Genomic DNA, 20,162 nt, shown 5'->3' with positions numbered 1-20,162 from the left:
GCCCTCTGATGGATGAAGATAAGAGGTTTGGGTAAGCTTCCTGATGGTGGGGACTGGGTGTGGGGAAAACTGGGTCTTGTTCTGGTGGGCAAGGCCAGGCTCAATAAATCTTTAATCCAATATTCTGCTGATGGGCAGGCTGATTATAGCTCAGATCATGAACTCGCTATTGCCAAATTCAGACTTAAATTGAAGAAAATAGGTAAGACAACTAGGTTGTTCAGGTATTTCCTAAATCAAATCCCTTATGATTATACAGTAGAAGTGACAAATAGATTCAAGGGATTAGGTAGGATAAAGTGCCCCAAGAACTATGGATGGAGGTCTGTAGTGTTGTACAGAAGATGGTGATCAAAACCACTCCCAATAAAAAGAAACACAAAAAGGAAAAATGGTTGTTAGAGGAGGTCTTACAAATAGTTGAGAAAGAAGAGAAGCAAAAGGCAAATGAGAAAAGGAAAGATATATCCATCTGAATGCAGAGTTCCAAAGAACAGCAAGGAGAGATAAGCAAGCCTTCTTAAGTGGACAATGCAAAGAAATAGAGGAAACAATAGACTGGGAAAGACTAGAGATCTCTTGAAGAAAACTAAAACCAAGGGAGCACCTCATGCAAAGATGGGCACAATAAAGGACAGAAATGGTATGGACCTAACAGAAGCAGAAGATATTAAGAAGAGGTGGCAAGAATACACAGAAGAACTGTACAAAAATGGCCTTAATGACCTCAATAAGCACGATGGTGTGATGACTTACATAGGGCCAGACACCTGGAGTGGGTGAAGTCAAGTGGGCCTTAGGAAGCATTACTGTAAATGAAGCTAGTGGAGGTGATGGAACTCCAGCTGAGCTATTTCAAATCCTAAAAGATGATGCTGTTAAAGTGCTGTACTCAGTTCAGTTCAGTTCAGTTGCTCAGTCGTGTCCAACTCTTTGCGACCCCATGAATCACAGCACGTCAGGCCTCCCTGTCCAACACCAACTCCTGGAGTTCACTCAAACTCACGTCCATCTAGTTGGTGATGCCATCCAGCCATCTCATCCTCTGTCATTCCCTTCTCCTCCTGCCCCAAATCCCTCCCAGCATCAGAGTCTTTTCCAATGAGTCAACTCTTCTCATGAGGTGGCCAAAGTACTGGAGTTACAGCTTCAGCATCAGTCCTTCCAATGAACACCCAGGACTGATCTCCTTTAGGATGGACTGGTTGGATCTCCTTGCAGTCCAAGGGACTCTCAAGAGTCTTCTCCAACACTACAGTTCAAAAGCATCAATTCTTCGGCACTCAGCCTTCTTCACAGTCCAGCTCTCACATCCGTACATGACCACTGGAAAAACCATAGCTTTGACTAGACGGACCTTTGTTGGCAAAGTAATATCTCTGCTTTTCCATATGCTATCTAGGTTGGTCATATTCTATGATCCAACAGATATTGGCAATTTGATCTCTGGTTCCTCTGCCATTTCTAAATCCAGCCTGTACATCTGTAAGTTCTCAGTTCATGTATTGCTGAAGCCTAACTTGAAGGATTTTGAGCATTACCTTGCTAGCATGTGAAATGAATACAATTGTGTGGTAGTTTGAACATTCTTTGACATTGCCCTTCTTTGGGATTAGAATGAAAATGGACCTTTTTCCAGTCCTGTGGCCACTGAAGAACTTTGCACACAATTGTATTCATTTCACATACTAGCAAGGTAATGCTCAAAATCCTTCAAGTTAGGCTTCAGCAGTACATGAACTTAGAACTTATAGATGTTCAGGCTGGATTTAGAAAAGGCAGAGGAAGCAGAGATCAAATTGCCAATATCTGTTGGATAATAGAAAAAGCAAGGGACTTCCAGAAAAAACGTCTACTTCTACTTCATTGACTATGCTAAAGTCTTTGACTGTTTGGATCATAAAAAACTGTGGAAAATTCTTAAAGAGCTGGGAATACCAGACCACCTTACCTGACTCTTGAGAAACCTGTGTGCAGGTCAAGAGGCAACAGTTAGAATCAGACATGGAAGAATGGACTGGTTCAAAATTGGGAAAGGAGTACATCAAGGCTGTTTATTTAATTTTGCCTTTTTGCATTTCTTTTTCTTGGGGATGGTTTTGATCACTCCTTAGGGGAAGGAGGCTTCCTCAAGGCTGTATATTGTCACCCTGCTTATTTAACTTATATGCAGAGCACATCATGCCAAATGCTGGGTTGGATGAAACACAAGCTGGAATCATAATTGCCGGGAGAAATATCAGTAACCTCAGATATGCAGATGACACCACCCTAATGACAGAAAGTGAAGAGAACCTAAAGAGCCTCTTGATGAGGTTGAAAGGGGAGACTGGAAAAACTGGTTTAAAACTCAACATTCAAAAAATGTTTTTGACTAAGATTATGGCATCTAGTCTCATCATTTCATGGCAAAAAGATGGTGAAGAAATGGAAACAGTTACAGATTTTATTTCTTTAGTCTCCAAAATCTCTGTGGGTGGTGACTGCAGTCATGAAATTAAAAGATGCTTGTTTCTTGGAAGGAAAGCTATGACAAACCTAGACAGTCAATTAAAAAGCAGAGATATCACTTTACCACAAAGGTCCATATAGTCAAAGCTGTGGTTTATCCAGTAGTCATGTATGGATGTGAGAATTGGACTATAAAGAAAGCTGAGCACCAAAGAATTGATGCTTTTGAACTATGGTGTTGGAGAAGACTCTTGAGAGTCCCTTGTACAGCAAGGAAATCAAACCACTCAATTCTAAAGGAAATCAATCCTTGATATTCATTGGGAGTACTGATACTAAAACTGAAGCTCCAATACTTTGGCCACCTGATACAAAGAGCCAACTCATTGGAAATGACCCTGATTTTGAGAAAGATTGAGGGCAGGAGAAGAAGGGGGTGACAGAGGATGAGGTGGTTGGATGGCACCATTGACTCAATGTACATAAGTTTGAGTAAACTCTGGGAGATAGTGAAGGACAGGGAAGTTTGGAGTGCTGCAGTCCATGGGGTCACAAAGAGTCAGACATGATGGAGTGAATGAACAAAAAGAAACCAAAAGATGCTTACTATGAATAAGGTATTAAGATAGTTTAATTTCCAAAATAGAATACTGCAGAGAGACAAAGAGGGAGTTATAAATTCTTTTTTAAGGATAGAAAGGACAGTCCCAACTAAACTGGGTCACCATAATTTTAAATTATAAAACAATTTCTGAGGAGAATTTCTCCAATGATTCATAAAATAACGGAAGGATGCTGGCTGGGCCAACTAAATCCATCTAGAATAGATATGGACTTCTTTGGTAGCTCAGCTGGTAAAGAATCTGCCTGCAATGCAGGAGACTCCAGTTCATTTCCTGGGTTGGGAAGATCCCCTGGAGGAGGGCATGTGACCCACTCCAACATTCTTGCCTGGAGAATCCCCTTGGACATTGGGGGCTGGCGGGCTACAGTTCATGGGGTCGCAAAGCATAGGACATGGCTGAACAACTAAGCACATGATGGATTTCATTAGCAATTATTTGAGGCAGGAGATAATAAGCTTACGTGATGCAAACAATGAAAATACACAAAAGAGGGCCAAAGACAGAGAGCACAGTGAGAAGTTCTAAAATATCAGTGTTCTTAAAGTTGAAGACCTAGAGAAAAGATGGGGACAGAAGCAATAATTGAAGAGATAATAGCTGAGAATTTTCTGAAACTGTTGAAAGATACCTATCCACAGATTCAAGAAGTTTATTTCAAAACAGTCTACAAAAAAAAGAAAAAAAGAAAAGAAATCTTCACCTAGGTACATTATAGCAAAGCTACAGAGAACCAAAGACACAGAGAAAAATCTTAAGAGCAGCCAGAGAGAAGAAAAAGAGATGATTACTTTTAATTAGCTGGCAAGAAAAGTGAGAAGAAAGTGGAATAATATTTTCATTATATTTCTTGGGCAAAAGCCCATACAATTTTATACCCAGCTAAAACATCTTTCAAGAAAGGTGAAGCAAAGGCATTTCCATAAAACAATACATTTAAATTATGAGTTTATCCCCAGCAGAACTTTACTAAAGATTGTTCATTCAGAACTAAGTAAATGTGCTCATGTGCTTTTCCATTGTATTCACTTTCCAATATCAGATGCACTCTCTTGTTATGGCTTTCCTACTAGACCAATTCTTAGGACTTTCTGAAGTAGAAAATAAAAGCACTGCTACCAAATGCTTTCAGAAGGTTGAGAGAAAGTCATTTCAAGGCCAGAGTATTTGCTGCCATTAGAAAGACTATGACTGTCTTTATTTTGATATATGTGATAGAAACCAGAGATAAAAATATGACTTTAAGGAAAAACATTACGGAATCATTTCAAGACCTATCTACTGTTTAAAATGGAAATCTAAAAGGAACTCTTAATTCAACAACAAAACAAGCAAGGACAGAGGATTTGAATAGACACTCCACAAAGAATATATAGAGATGAGAAAAATTCACATGAGAAGATACTCTACATGCTTAGTCATTATGCAAAAGCAAATCAAAACTAAATGATCTGTAACAAAACACTTACCATATGACCCAGCAATCCAACTTTTAGGGATTTATATAATACTGGATAAACCTGTTCACACATATATCCATATGCAAATGTTTATAGAAGTTTTATTCACAATCTCCCAAACAAGCAATAACCAAAATGTCCTTTAACTAGTCAGAAGATAAACTGTGATACATCATATAATGGAATACTACTCAACAATACAAAGGAATGAACTACTAATATACACAATATGGATGAAGCTTATAGGCATTTGGCTAAGGGAAAAAAGCCAGTCTCAAAGGCTACCTGATGTGTAATTCCATTTTTTTTTTCCCAGAAGAGGTAAAACTATAGGGACAGAAAACAGATCAGTCGATTCTGGAGGGTGGTCGAGGGATAAAGTTTCATTACCAAAGGGCATATAACATAACTGTAGTGGTGTTTCAAAATGTGCAAAACTGCACATGAAAAAGAGTGAGCATTCCTATATGTATTATAATTTATATCTTAAAAAAAGAAAAAAATGCAGGCATCTTCAGGGTACAGTCTCATGCTTGGCACGTAAATAAATACTGTTCATCTCTCTCTCTCTCACTCTCTCTCACCCACACACCACCACCACCAGCACAGCTCCTCAAAGCAAAAACACTGGTCCTTGTTCTGTCATGTTTCCAGAATTACTTCCACGAGCCTTCTATCTCCTTTTAGCAGATGACTTTCCCACCTACTGTACCAATAAGAATTGGATTAGATGAACACATCTGACCTTTCTCTCCTCTACTTCAAGGTGGTTTTTCTTATTTTTATTTATTTATTTTATTCTTTAAAAATTTTTTTGGCTGTGCCATGCAGCATGTGGGATCATAGTTCCCCAACTAGGGATCAAACTTGCTCTTCCTGCATTAGAAGCACAGAGTCTTAACTGCTGGACCACTCCAGAAGTCTTGAAAATAATTATTAAAAAATAAAATAATCTCAGGAAAAAAAGTATAATAACAGTGGTATTACCAGACACTGGCATCCCTTGACATTTTCAGATCATATGAGGACTAAGTAACCATTTAAGGCTAAATGGAAGAAGCTGATTTGAAATGATTACATACTGCATGGTTCTAACTATATGACATTCTGGAAAAGGCAAAATTATGGAGACAGTAAAATGATCAATTGCTGCCAGGGGCTTGGGAGGAGAGAGGGGTGAATTGGTGCAGCATGGAGATTTGGGGGGCAGTGAAACCATTATTCTGTATGATACCATAATAGTAGATACATTTCATTATACATTTGTCAGACCCATAAAATGTACAAGGCTGAAAGTGAGCCCTAATGTAAACTATGGGCTTTAGTTAATAATGATACATCAATATTCAATTATTGGCTCATCAATTATGACAAATGTACCACCAAAATGGAAAATGTTAAAAACTGGGAAAATTAGGAGAAAGTGTGAGGAAATGTATAAGACTCTATACTTTTTGCTCATTTTTTTTTTCCTGTAAACCTAAAGCAGTTTTATTTATTTATTTACTTTTGGTTGCACTGGGTCTTATTTGTGGCATGCAGGATCTTTCATTGTGGTGTGCTGGTTCCAGAGTGTGAGAGCTCAGTTGACCCTCAGCATGTGGGGTCTTAGTTTCCTGACCAGGGATCAAACCTTTGTCACCTGCATGGGAAGGTGGAATCTTAAGCAATGGACCATCAGGGAAGTCCCTAAAACTATTTTAGAAGACCAATTAATTTTTTAAAAAGTGATGCAGAAGAGTTGAACTTTAGTTGTGAAGTTTTAGGAGTAATCAATTTTACTTCACTTGAAATTTATTCAAGTGAATAAATTTCACTTGAATACACATTAAAAAAAAGATACACATTACACATTAAAATAGTGATAGTAGTGATAGTTCAATGATCACACATTAAAAAAACAAGATACACATTAAAATATGTGTAAGATACATTTTACACTTTAAAAGATACACATTAAAAAAATACAAACCTCTGAATCAGGACACATCTTAAGATAGATGGTATTTTAGATTTGATGAAATATGGTTTGATAAAACATATATGTCTAAATATGTCTAAAGGTATTCTTTCAGTACATTTAATAGAATAAAATCTAAGATTAGAACACATTGTTTCATAGTTTAATTGGTGCTGTTTTTCTTTTTAAGTGGGGCTTACAGCTGATGGTGTCTCAGATTAGGTGAAATATAGTATAGGTGTACACTATAAATGGAGAAGGCGATGGCACCCCACTCCAGCACTCTTGCCTGGAAAATCCCAGGGATGGAGGAGCCTGGTGGGCTGCAGTCCATGGGGTCGCTAGGAGTCGGACACGACTGAAGGACTTCACTTTCACTTTTCACTTTCATACATTGGAGAAGGAAATGGCAACCCACTCCAGTGTTCTTGCCTGGAGAATCCCAGGCGGGGGAGCCTGGTGGGCTGCTGTCTCTGGGGTTGCACAGAGTTAGACACGACTGAAGCGACTTAGCAGCAGCAGCTGCAGTACACTATAAAAACTGGATAAATAATTCATACTTAATTTATCTATTGTTGACTCTGGTGGAGGCATTAAGAGGGGATTATAATTTGAATTACAATGTTTTATTTCTTATATTTAAAAATGCTAAAGCAACGGACAAAATATTTACGATGATTAAATCTGAGAAGTAGAAGCATGGTGTTATGTCTTTTCTGGCTATTTTTCATATTTAAAACCTTTAAACAACAAAAATACCTGAAAAACTAAAGTTGAAGGACAACAAAAAGCTCAGAAACTTATTTACTCTGAAGTGTTGGTCAGTTGGGGATAGTGGAGCTTGAAGGAAAAAGTTGGGCATGCAGACACAAATATTGCATGATTTCTCTTAGATATCTGCTGCTGCTGCTAAGATCCTTCAGTCGTGTGTGATTCTTTATGATCCCATGGACTGAAGCCCGCCCAGCTCCTCTGTCCATGGAGATTCTCCAGGCAAAAATATGGAGTGAGCTACCATGCCCTCCTCCAGGGGAAATTCCCGACTCAGGGATTGAACCCACATCTCCTGCCTGCATCTCTTGCATTGGCAGGTGGGTTCTTTGCCACTAGTGCCTCCTGGGAAGCCCATGTCAGATATGTGCTGCTGCTGTTGTTAAGTCGCTTCAGTCATGTCCAACTCTGTGTGACCCCATAGATGGCAGCCCATCAGGCTCCCCCGTCCCTGAGCTTCTCCAGGCAAGAACACTGGAGTGGGTTGCCATTGCCTTCTCCTATATCAGATATCTAACAATAGTTAAATTCATAGAAACAGCAGAATAGTGATTACCAGGGCTGAGGCCAGAGTAGGAAGGTAGGGTGGGGGGAAGGGAAGTTTATACTGAACAGTTTGGGATGATAAAAAGTTCTGGAAATACGTAGTGATGTGGCTGTACAACATAACATATGCATTAATACTTAATGCCACTGAATTGTACACTTAAAGTGGTAAATTTTATGTTATATGTATTTTCACACCCCAAACCCTCCCCACTGACCCCCCCTCCCCCCACACACTAGTTGGGCAGGGGAAATCAAGAATTTTATTTTAGGCATGTTGAGTTTGAGATGCTCAAATGTAGTTAGACAAAATTCCAGGTGCAGGGGAAGTGACCATGGGCTATAGATGCAGATTTAACAGTCAGCCTGTTAGAGCCATGGGCTAGAGTGAGTGTAGGGAAGGGAAGATCGTCAGTTCCAAGGCTAGAGCCCTTCATTATTCAGGAGGCACATCCAGTGAGGTAGGTGGAGAACCCGAAGAGGGTGGGACCAAAGAAACCTAGAGTCAAAAATCTCAGCAGATTCTGGGAATGGGGGAGTGGTTGGGGATTCAGCAGAGTGTGAAGGAAGGAAGGCAGACTAAAGTGGACTAAGAAGGGAGGAAGTAGTGATGGGAACTATCCATAATACTTTGAAGAAAGTATTTAAAAAAATTATTTATATTTACTTATTTGGCTGACCCAGGTCTTAGTGGCAGCACATGGAATCTTTGATCTTTATTGCGTCTTGCAGGATCTTTAGTGGCCTCATGGGGGGGGGGTCTAGTTTCCTGACCAGCGATGGGATCTAGTCTTCTGCATTGGGAGCTCAGAGTCTTAGCCACTTTCTCTGGACCACCAGAGAAGTCCCTTGAAGAAGTTTTGCTTTCAATATTAGGTGAGGAATAGGGTGGTATCCAGAGGCAGATATGGAGGTCTAGGGAAACTCTTCACCTCTCTCTTTTTTTTAAAACATGAGAAATGCTGGAAATGTTTGTATACTTGTGGTAATGACCCAGTATTCTCATAAGGGAGAAAGTAAGGGAAGAAATAGGGGAAGAGGGAGAACGAAAAGAGGAGTGACATGAATGATTTTTGATAGACACAGGTTCTCCTCTGTCTCTGAGCAGGGTGGGCAGAGAAAGTGGGCCCTGAGGAGGTGGGTCTGATGATTTAGTGGCGGGAAGAGGATGGCATCTGTTTCCTCAATAAAGAGTGAAGCCATGGAGAGGATGGTGTCTGTTTCCTCACTAGCTGGGTTGGACACATGAAGAGATTTGAAGACAAAGAAGATGTGAGCCAGTCATGGCAGAGAGTGGGAGAGCCAACACCCACAGGAAGTGCAGTGTGCCCAGCAGGCAACACAGAGAGCCCTGTAGCCCAGGATGTGAAGAGACCAGTGCTTAGATAGAGTGACTCTCCCTGAAGCACTAGTTTTCCAAGTTTTCTGGGGTGTGTGCAGAGAGTGCTAGGAGGCTCAGCTAACTCAATCAGTTATTCTTAAAGTGTACCTTTTCAATCAGCAGAATGAGACTCACCCAGGAACTTGTTGAAAATGTAAACAATTGGGTGCTACCCGAAACCTATTGAATCAGAAGCTCTGAGGTTCAGCCCAGCCATCTCTGTTTTTCACAGGCTTTCCAGTTTATTTGGAAAGTTTGAGAGGCTCTGAACTAGAGTTGGGGCTTCCCAGGTGGCGCCAGTGGTAAGGAGCCTGCCTGCCAACGAAGGAGACTTAAGAGATGTAAGTTCAATCCCTGGTTCAGGAAGATTCCTTGGAGCAGGGCATGGCAATCTACTCCAGTATTCTTACCTGGAGAATCCCATGCACAGAGGACCCTGGCAGGCTACAGTCCATAGGGTTGCAGAGTAGGACACAACTGAAGCGACTTAGCAGCAGCAGCAGCAGCAGCAGGAGCGAACTAGAGTTGAGGGCATGAGGGATGATCTGCAACTTGCAAGTGAGAACTACCATTCTCTGGGGCAGAAGTTCCTAGTGGTGTGAGCTCGAGTGCATGTGTTTGTGCTCAGTCATGTCCAACTCTTTGGGACCCTATGTACTATAGCCTGCCAGGTTCCTCTGTCCATGGGATTCTCCAGGCAAGAATACTGGAGTGGGTTGCCATGCCTCTTCTAGGGGAACTTCCCATCCCAGGGGTGGAACCTGCATCTCCTCTGTTGCCTGCATTGAAGGCAGATTCTTTACCCACTGAGTCACCTGGGAAGCCCAAGCTCCAGAGTGTCTTCTGTCTTAACTAGTTACAGATCTATAAGCAAACCTTGGAAATTGCCAAGATCAGAATGCTATATAAAGTTAAGAGCTCTGATCTTAATGATGAAAAATTATTTCACAAGGCAAACATAGCCATCAAATACACTTTTTATTTTTCTGAGTCTGAATTTGAATGAGTTTTTATATCTTGATCTTTGCTCCTGCCATGGTATTTTGAAAGGACCCCAGACTCTCCTTTCTCTCCACAGGTCATGTTTTCCAGGCTTGTCACAGGGACATTCTTGAAGCCTGTGCCATCTTTCCTTATGACTCAAATCCAGCTTTCAAGTCTGTGGAGAAACAATGATGAACTGGCCATTTTCCTCTGTGTGAGGACTTTTCTTTCTCCACTGAAATATAAAGATGAAGATGAGTCAGCCTCTGCCAACCTCCAGAATCTCCCAGTCTTCCCAGTGACTCAGAGGATGGTCTGTTTAGGGTAAGTGCTCCTCCCAGGAAGTTGGCAACTCCAAACTCCCCCTACCTGAATCACCAGCCTTGAATGCTCCTATTAAGACACAATTACCACTGAGACCCAGGGTTGATGCTGCTTAGTCACTTCAGTCATGTCCAACCTCTATGTGACCCCATGGACTGTAGCCCACTAGGCTCCTCTGTCTATGGGGATTCTCCAGACAATAATACTGGAATGGATTGCCATGCCCTCTTCCAGGGGATCTTCCCAACTCAGGGATCAAACCCAAGTCTACCACATTGCAGGTGGATTCTTTTTTTTTTTTTTAATTAATTAATTTATTTTAATTGGAGGATAATTACTTTACAATATTGTGGTGTTTTTTGCCATACATCAACATGAATAAGCCATGGGTGCCCATGTGTCCCCCCATCGTGAACTTCTCTCCCACCTCCCTCCCCCTGGGTTGTCCCAGAGCACTGACTTTGAGTGCCCTGCTTCATGTAGGCAGATTCTTCACCGTCTCACCAGAGGTGCTCCTATTAAGACACAATTACTGCTGAGACCCAGGGAGGCAGGCCAAGAAAGGTCAAGGATAAGTGGAAAAGGATAGAAGATGAGAGATGAAAGGCTAAGATGTAGGAGGCTAAATTTGTTCTGCATTTGCTGGTGACCTTGGATGGACCAACGAAAGGTTCACTGTCCCTATACCGAGTATCCTACAATATTAATAGACTCAGTAGAGGGCCCCAAATAAAAGAAGATGAATCTTCCAGGAGTTTATCTGGCTGGAGACAGACACACTTTGGACCTTTCTGTACAAATAAGGGGGAGCCCTGGAGATGGCTTATCCTTGAGGATTTCTAGGACAAGCTATAGCCTGATCAGGGCCTGCAGGAGGATAGGGAGGCCTGCATGGAAGGAGGGACAGGAGGTATGATGTGGGGAGGCAGGCCCAAGGCAAGGGAGCTTGGCAAGTAGGGGCATCTCTGGGGGCACAGAGCAGCTGGTGAAAACACAGTAGCCCAAGACCTTTGTTTTGGTACTGCCTACAATGCTGGCCCTGGTTTTCTTCTGTCTCCTTCACTGCTTCCTTGTCCATCTTTGTTTTTCTCTATCCATTTCTTCCCTCTTTCCTACAATACAAAGAGTTGTGAAGGTTCCCCTCCTGATGGGTTGAGTTCTTTCTTGTTTAGATGGTGACTGGTATTTGGTTACCAAAGCAGCAATAAACCCATCCTGTTTACTTATTGACACAGTGGGTTGTGGTCAACAAGGCTGTCTGCCAGCAAGGGTGGTGTGGGTGGGGGCCAGGATGCTGACACACACAGGTAGAAACACACTCAGCCATGACCAGGTCAGCCTGCTCCACCAGAGCTGCGAGGTCCTGGGCTGTCCCACTCTGATGTCTGGGATCTTGTGAGACAGTCAGCTGGTCTGAGCTTGGTAAGGACTCAGAGCTCAGAAAAGATATCCTGACTGAAGTTGAGTGTATAGGGCACAGCTCCTTGGAGGGTAGTGGAGGTCTCAGAAGCCAGAAGGGCAGCATTCAAAGTGGATAATGTAGAAGGCATCTTGCTCAGAGATCCCACTTCTGCCTGAGGAGGGCATTAAGACCAGAGACAGCAAAGAGCTTGGAGAATGGATCACCCTAAACCACGTCCCCTCTATGCTCTGCCTTTCTTGACTAGTTCATGTGATTTGAGATACGCATTTTTGTTTTTCTTGGTTTCCCCAAATCCTATGCCATGGCTAATATACAGGGGTAGGCTGAGGATTGACAGGGTCTTCAGGTGTTGGTGGTATGAGTGGGGAAAGGGTGGGAGTAAGGCTGGACATGTAGGGGTTAAATGTTTTGTGGAGGCATGGAGGAATCCAGGCCAAAAAGATGGTGCTCTGTTTTCAAGATGCTTGCCTGGGAAGAGCCCAAGTAGACAAAGACTGTCAAACAAAAAATGCCAAGGAACAAAAAAAACACATGTAAACTGAGAGTCTAGGTGGATGCCCTTTGATACTTTGAGGGGGCTGTCAGAATTCCTGAAGTCATCTGGAGCTTGCCAGGGTCCGTGTCCAGGCCTGATTGCACACCAACTATGATGGTGAAGAACCAGACAGAGGGTTCAGGGGTCCAACTCCAACACTCACTACTGTGTGACTGGGGCCCATGCTTCCACTAAGAAATGACTCATTGTCTGAAACTGAGGTTGAACTGGGAGTCTCACTTGATCTGGCAACACTTCCAAACCCTTCAGAAGTCAGCCTCTACTTCCAACCTGAGACAGACCCTGAATTATTTTGAAGTCTGGGATTTCATTGAAAAAACTCACATAAATTTAACTTAATATCCATGTTTCTATCCTTGTTTTGATATAAAACATGTATTAAACTATTTGGGTTAGAAAGCAAACATATTCCACTTATTTACACCTGGTTGTGGACTAGTTAAGGCCTTGTTTTCTCCTGCATTGGCAGGCAGATTCTTTACCACTTGCGCCACCTGGGAAGCAAAGCCTTGTCATTTCAATGGCCAGTTTTTCAGGTGGACAGAAGGAGGCCCTGGGCTGCATGTGGGGCCCTGGAATTCTTTGCACCAGGCACCAGTGAACTAGGAAAGGAAGAGCAGGAGAGTGGGACTTTGACAAAGGTCATAGTTCAGTTTTAAGGACTTCATTTTTGTCTTCCTATTTTACCTTTTTTGATAAATGGTTATCTCTGCTTTCACAAAATGGAAATTATTTTACTTGAAAAATATTGTATTCTCTTACTTGGTAAAATAAAGGATAGTCAGGCAAGCTGAGAGCCAGAGCCTCCAGAAAACAGGGAGGAGGCAAGAGGGCACAAACCCCCTGGAAACAGCAGAGGGTGCTCTCAAAGCAGTGGCTATACATTGGAATAGCCAGGATGCCCAAGTGGCATCCCAGACCTCCCGCATCAAAACCTTTAGGGGTGGGACCCAGGGGTGGTTAATGTTTTTAAAGCTTCTTAGGCTATTGTGCAGCTAAGATTGTGCAACCAAGGTTGATATCCTTGCTTTGGAGCTTTGCTACTCAAAGTCTGGCCTGAAGATCAGAGGCATCAGTTCCACCTGGTAAATGGTTAGAAATGCAGAATCTCAGGTGCTATCCCAGACCTGCTGAATCAGAATATGCACTTAACAAAGTTCCTGGGTGCTTTGTATGCAGTCTGAGAGGACCTGCTTTAGTGGATCTGTCAGGAGCCTAGTCTTGATGGGGTGGTCTTGGTAGCAGTTGGCTTCCTTCAATGGGAACCTGAAAGCCATGGGTCCCTCCATCAGTCTGCTCCGTATCTCCTGTTCTTGGGCATACAAAGTTGGAGACTTAAGTAATGGAACTTATGTTTGTCTGGGTCTGTTAGTGTCTTTTCTTTAATGCATCACTATTACATCAGAATAACCATACAGTGACCAAGGATGTTGGCTGAAAATCAGGGAATACTGTCCTGGAAGAGAAACCTAAGGATTCCAAGTCAGGGTGTGTGGAGAGGACAAGCAAAGTATACAGTTTGGCTTTGACTTCAGATGCAGTGTTCATTTACTGCATGCCTGGTGCTGAGCCAAGTAATCTCTTATTTTCTAACTCTTTCTTCAATCAGGTGTGTCAGGAAGCATTTAACAGGAGGCTTCCTGTGCGCTGTTTTGGATCTATCAGGAATTCTTTGTTCCTCATTAATTCCTGAATATTCGGGAATTAAGAGGAGAGGCAAGCCTCTCTGGAACTGAGGAATCCAGGCATTTCCTTCGTTAGTTTTTCTATACGGTGATAAGTACCCTCTTCCTTTTTATGAACCATATGGTAAAAGTGGTTATTTACAACTCTCTCTTTCATGTGGATGACCTCATGTTTTCTTGATAACTTGTAAGTTTTGATTTTATCTCTGCTGAAAATAGCTATCTTGTAAGACAGTATAAATACCTACACAATGTTGAATAAAACACCTTTGCTCCATCAGAGCTCTGGTCCCCGTGTCTTTCTTTCTCTCCCTCCCTCTCCCTCTCTCTCCCTCTCTCTCTCTCTCCCTCTCTCTCTCTCTCTCTTTCAGGCTGATCCCCTGGAGTGCAGAGGCTCTCTGAGTTCACTTTCCTGCCCGGGCTTCTAAGACCCTCTCGAGAAGGTGCTCTGCGCCTTCACCCCATAGAGAGGGCACCTGAGGCCTTTGTGAACAGAGTAAGTCCCGTGCTGGGGCTTTATTGGCTTTCTGGTAAACCAAAGAATATCAGCCTCTTTCTCTCCTTTACTTTCTTATTGTCGACTCTGGACCACCAGGTTCCAGTCCATTAAAGGACCTCAAGACACGTGGAATGGACATCACTTGTGCTTCCCAGGTGGCACAGTGGTAAAGAATCTGCCTGCCAATGCAAGAGATACAGGTTTGATCCTTGGGTCAGGAAGATACCCTGGAGTAGGAAACCCACTACAGTATTCTTGTCTGGAAAATTCCATGGACGGAGGAGCCTGATGGGCTATAATCCACGGGTTTGCAAAGAATAGGACACAACTGAGCACTTACAAAAGGCTAGGGGGAATGAGGATACTCTTTATTTGTCCTTCTGTATCAGCAGCTATTGCCACAATAGTGTTGTGTAAGAACCATGAAACCTCAGTGGCATACAAAAACTAGTATTTATTTCTCATGTGTATGTGAGTTGACTGAGATTACTTTGCTGATCTCATGTATCTACAAGTTGGCTGGGTGCTGGGGGATCTAAACTTGCATCAGACAGGCACTTCAAGATGATGGCCTTAGTGAGCTGGGCTTTAAGTGCTGGGCTGAGTGCTGGTCTGCTTCTCTTGTCTTCACTCTGCAGCCCCAGGCTGAAGGGCAGTAGTTATCCAGGGGAGAATTTCTAGTGGAGATGGTGAAAGCATAAGAAAAGTAGAAACATGCAGAAACTCTTAAGACTGAACGTCAAAACTGACACACTACCACTTCTACCTGATTTCAGTGACCAGAGAAAGTCATATGGTCAAGTCCAATATCAGTGGGTGGGAAAATATACTCCACCTCCTTGAGTCCATGGCAATATTATGGGTACACAGTACTATATAGGAAAGTGAAGAATTACGGCCCATACATCAACTCACTGCATCCTCTAACCAGAAACTATACTTCCTTGGGAATATGTGATCCATCCCTTCTAGAACTTTATAAAGTTTAAGATTTATAAATCTCCCATGGAAGAGATTACTGGCTGTTCACCAAAAGTCACTTTCCTACCCTTCCTGGTCTCCTAGCTAGAACATATTTCCCAGCCTTCTTTGTAATTAGGTGACTATGTGACTCATTTTGATCAATGGTATATGAGTTGAAGTAGTGCCATTTGTCAAGCTAAGGCTTTCCTAAGCTGCAGATTTTGTGCAGGTAACTATAAGACTCTAATAGTCGCTGAAGGTGCAAGATAGAATGGGCCTAGAGCCCTGAATCTCTGTGTGGATGAAGACCATTATGAAACGGGAACACTTCTTTGTCATGTGGGTAAGATATACATTTCTATTATGTTTGAACCACTGTATTCTTGGGTCTGTTTGTTATAGGAGGCAGTATTATTGTTACTAATACACTTATTTATTTTTTATTAATACACTTCTTAAAGTCCTCTCTTCGCGGTCTCTGTTCTTTTTTAAAAACTTTGTATTTTGTATTGGGGTGTAACTGATTAACAAACAATGTTTTGATAGTTTCAGGTGAACAGCAAAAGAACTTTGTCATATACATACATGTATCCATTCTCCCTCAAACTTCCCTCCCATCCAGGCTGCCACATAACATTGAGCAAAGCTCCATATAGATCCTTGTTGGTTATCTGTTTTAAATATAGCAGTCCATTCCAAACTTCCTAACTATCCCTTCCCCTGCATCCTTCCCCCACCCCACCACCAGTGCCCAAAAGTTCATTTTCAGTCTGTGGGTCTCTTTCTGTTTTGTATGTAAGTTCATTTGTATAATTTCTTTTTAGATTCTACTATAAGGGATGAGAAGTGGAGTATTTCCTGCCATGTCAGTAAATAAGTATGTCACAGTCATCAGTTACTCCAGCCCTTCAATGTGAGTTCCTGAGGGCACTCAGGAAGGAGAATGCCTGTGATTTAGCAGCCATCAAGCTGCAGTCACTCCCTGCCATGGGCCCTTAAGAACTCAGGATGTGAAAAATACAGGATAATTGAGATACATATGGCCCCGGATAATATGCCCTGGATAATTGAGATACGTATGAAAGGAATGATTCCTGTGAGCCCAGACCCTTGCATCTTCCCATACACAGAAAATCACTAAATTCCTTAACTTGGGATATCTAGTTTCCTTTACGTAACAATAACCTTTTGATGTTCAGGTTACCTGACCTTTGTTGCAAAATTTCTATATTACTTGCCTCCTCCTCTCCCCTCCTTGGAGCAGTTTCTCTCAGGTTTACTTGAGATGCTGTCTCTGGGGCTTAAGACCTAAAAATTCCCACCAAATAAAACATAATTCTCAACTTTTAGGTTGTGACTATTTTTTAAGTCGACACGGATGTCATACAATATTTCTCTTTCTCTGTCTGACTTGCTTTGCTCAGTATGACTACCTCTAGGTCCACCTATATTGCTAAAAATGGCATTATTTCATTCTTTTTTAAGGCTTAGTGATACTCCGTTGTATACAGGTACCATATCTTCTTTATCTATTCCTCTGTCAGTGGATATTTAAGTTGCTTCCATGTCTTGGCTATTGTAAACAGTGCTACAATGAACATTGGGGTGCATGTATTCTTTTGGATCATGTTTTTGTCCAGATATATGAAAGACTCTGTTCTCATAAAACAGAGAGGTCTGACTCCCCGTGATGGTGGGTGTGGAAGTGCTTAGTAAACTGTGTAGTTCTCCACACAAATAAATTGCTATTGCTAAGTCACTTCAGTCGTGTCCAACTCTGTGCGATCCCATAGACAGCAGCCCACAAGGCTTCCCCGTCCCTGGGATTCTCCAGGCAAGAACACTGGAGTGGGTTGCCATTTCCGTCTCCAATGCATGAAAGTGAAAAGTGAAAGTGAAGTTGCTCAGTCGTGTCTGACTCTCAACGACCCTATGGATTGCAGTCTTCCAGGCTCCTCCATCCATGGGATTTTCCAGGCAAAAGTACTGGAGTGGGGTGCCATTGCCTTGCTTTAATAATGTTGCAACTCAAAATGTAGTCTAAGTCAGCTGTATTGATGTGGTAGAGACTGATGCCATTAATTATGGTCATCTAGAAGGCTTCCCAATAAACTGTGGAAAATTCTGAAAGAGATGGGAATACCAGACCACCTGACCTGCCTCTTGAGAAATTTGTATGCAGGTCAGGAAGCAACAGTTAGAATCGGACATGGAACAACAGACGGGTTCCAAATAGGAAAAGGAGTATGTCAAGGCTGTATATTGTCACCCTGCTTATTTAACTTCTATGCAGAGTACATCATGAGAAACACTGGGCTGGAAGAAGCACAAGCTAGAATCAAGATTGCTGGGAGAAATATCAATAACCTCAGATATGCAGATGACACCACCCTTATGGCAGAAAGTGAAGAGGAACTAAAAAGCCTCTTGATGAAGGTGAAAGTGGAGAGTGAAAAAGTTGGCTTAAAATTCAACATTCAGAAAATGAAGATCATGGCATCTGGTCCCATCACTTCATGGGAAATAGATGGGGAAACAGTGGAAACAGTGTCAGACTTTATTTTTCTGGGCTCAAAAATCACTACAGATGGTGACTGCAGCCATGAAATTAAAAGATGCTTATTCCTTGGAAGGAAAGTTATGTCCAACCTAGATAGCATATTCAAAAGCAGAGACATTACTTTGCCAACAAAGGTCCGTCTAGTCAAGGCTATGGTTTTTCCAGTGGTCATGTATGGATGTGAGAGTTGGACTGTGAGGAAAGCTGAGTGCTGAAGAATTGATGCTTTTGAACTGTGGTGTTGGAGAAGACTCTTGAGAGTCCCTTGGACTGCAAGGAGATCCAACCAGTCCATTCCAAAGGAGATCAGCCCTAGGATTTCTTTGAAAGGAATGATGCTAAAGCTGAAACTCCAGTACTTTGGCCACCTCATGCGAAGAGTTGAGTCATTGGAAAAGACTCTGATGCTGGGAGGGATTGTGGGCAGGAGGAGAAGGGGACGACAGAGGATGAGATGGCTGGATGGCATCACTAACTCGATGGATATGAGTCTGAGTGAACTCCGGGGGTTGGTGATGGACAGGGAGGCGTGGCGTGCTGCAATTCATGGGGTTGCAAAGAGTCGGATACGACTGAGCGACTGAACTGAACTGAACTGAGAAGGCTTCCCTGGTGGCTCAGATAGTAAAGAATCTGCCTGCTATGTGAGAGACTTGGGTTTGACCCCTGAGTTAGAAAAATTCTCTGGAGAAGGGAATGACTATGCACTCCAGTATTCTTGCCTGGAGAATTCCATGGATAGAGGAGCCTGGAGAGCTACTGTCCATAAAGTTGCAAAGAGTTGGACATGATGGAGTGAATAACACACACACACACACACACACACACACACACACACATACACAGAAATCCTGATAGTTTAGACATTAGTTTTTACATACTTTGTTCTTTTAAATTTTCACCCCCGTCCTGAGAGACAGTCTTTTATAACTACTCCCATTTAAAGAATGGGAAACAGGAATCTGGCAAACCTGCTCAAGATCTCATTGAGGGTCAGGTGCCTGAACCTGACCTTTTCCTCTTGTAGTTCTGGGAGAAAACAATGAGGGAGTGTCTTAGCTCCAGGTCACATTGCACCAATCAGACTCCAAAGTCTCCGCTGGGGGGAAAGAAAAACAGGTTATACCCAAGGCTGATGCTGGTGGCTAGATTTGTAAGGAGCATTTAAAGTTCCAGGCTCCAGTTAAAACAGCCTACCCGAAGAATCTGTTCTTGAAGATAAGAGAGAGGTATTTCTTGGAGCTTCTGCTTTGTGGTAGATATCTGCAAAGATGGTTACTAAGGACTCCTGTTCCTGTATTGCACATTTGTTATGGGTTGGATTATATTCCTCCTAATAGATATCTTGGATATGTTGGAGTCCTAATCCACAGAACCTCAGAATGTGACCTTATTTGGAGGCAGTGTCTTTATAGAGGGAATCAAGCTAAAATGAAGTCATCAGGGAAGGCCCTAGTCAACTGGTGTCTTTATAAGGGGGAATTTGGGCACAGAGATAGGCATAAGCATACTGAGAGAATGCGTGTGAAGATAAAGGGATGAAGGGTGCAATTGCCAGAAAATAGTCAGAAGCCAGGAGAGAGGAATGAAACATATTCTCTCCATCTGATAAAAGGAATCAACCCCCTGACACCTTGATCTCAGACTTTTAACCTCCAGAATTATGAAACAATACATTAATTAAGCCACCCAGTTTGTGTGACTTTGTTGCAGCAGCCCTACCAAACTAATAGAACATCGTAATCCTCCCGTCAAGAGGTAGAGTAAACTTATTCTTCCCTTTCATCTGAGCTGGCTTTGTGACTTTCTGTAGCCAATACCAGAGAAGGCAATGGCACCCCACTCCAGTACTCTTGCCTGGAGAATCCCATGGATGGAGGAGCCTGGTAGGCTGCAGTCCCTGGGGTCGCGAAGAGTCAGAAACAACTGAGCAACTTTACTTTCACTTTTCACTCACATGCATTGGAGAAGGAAAT

Source organism: Bos javanicus, chromosome 13, assembly GCF_032452875.1.
Source record: "Bos javanicus breed banteng chromosome 13, ARS-OSU_banteng_1.0, whole genome shotgun sequence".
Taxonomy (NCBI): Eukaryota; Metazoa; Chordata; class Mammalia; order Artiodactyla; family Bovidae; genus Bos; species Bos javanicus.
Note: the sequence above shows the minus strand (reverse complement) of the source record.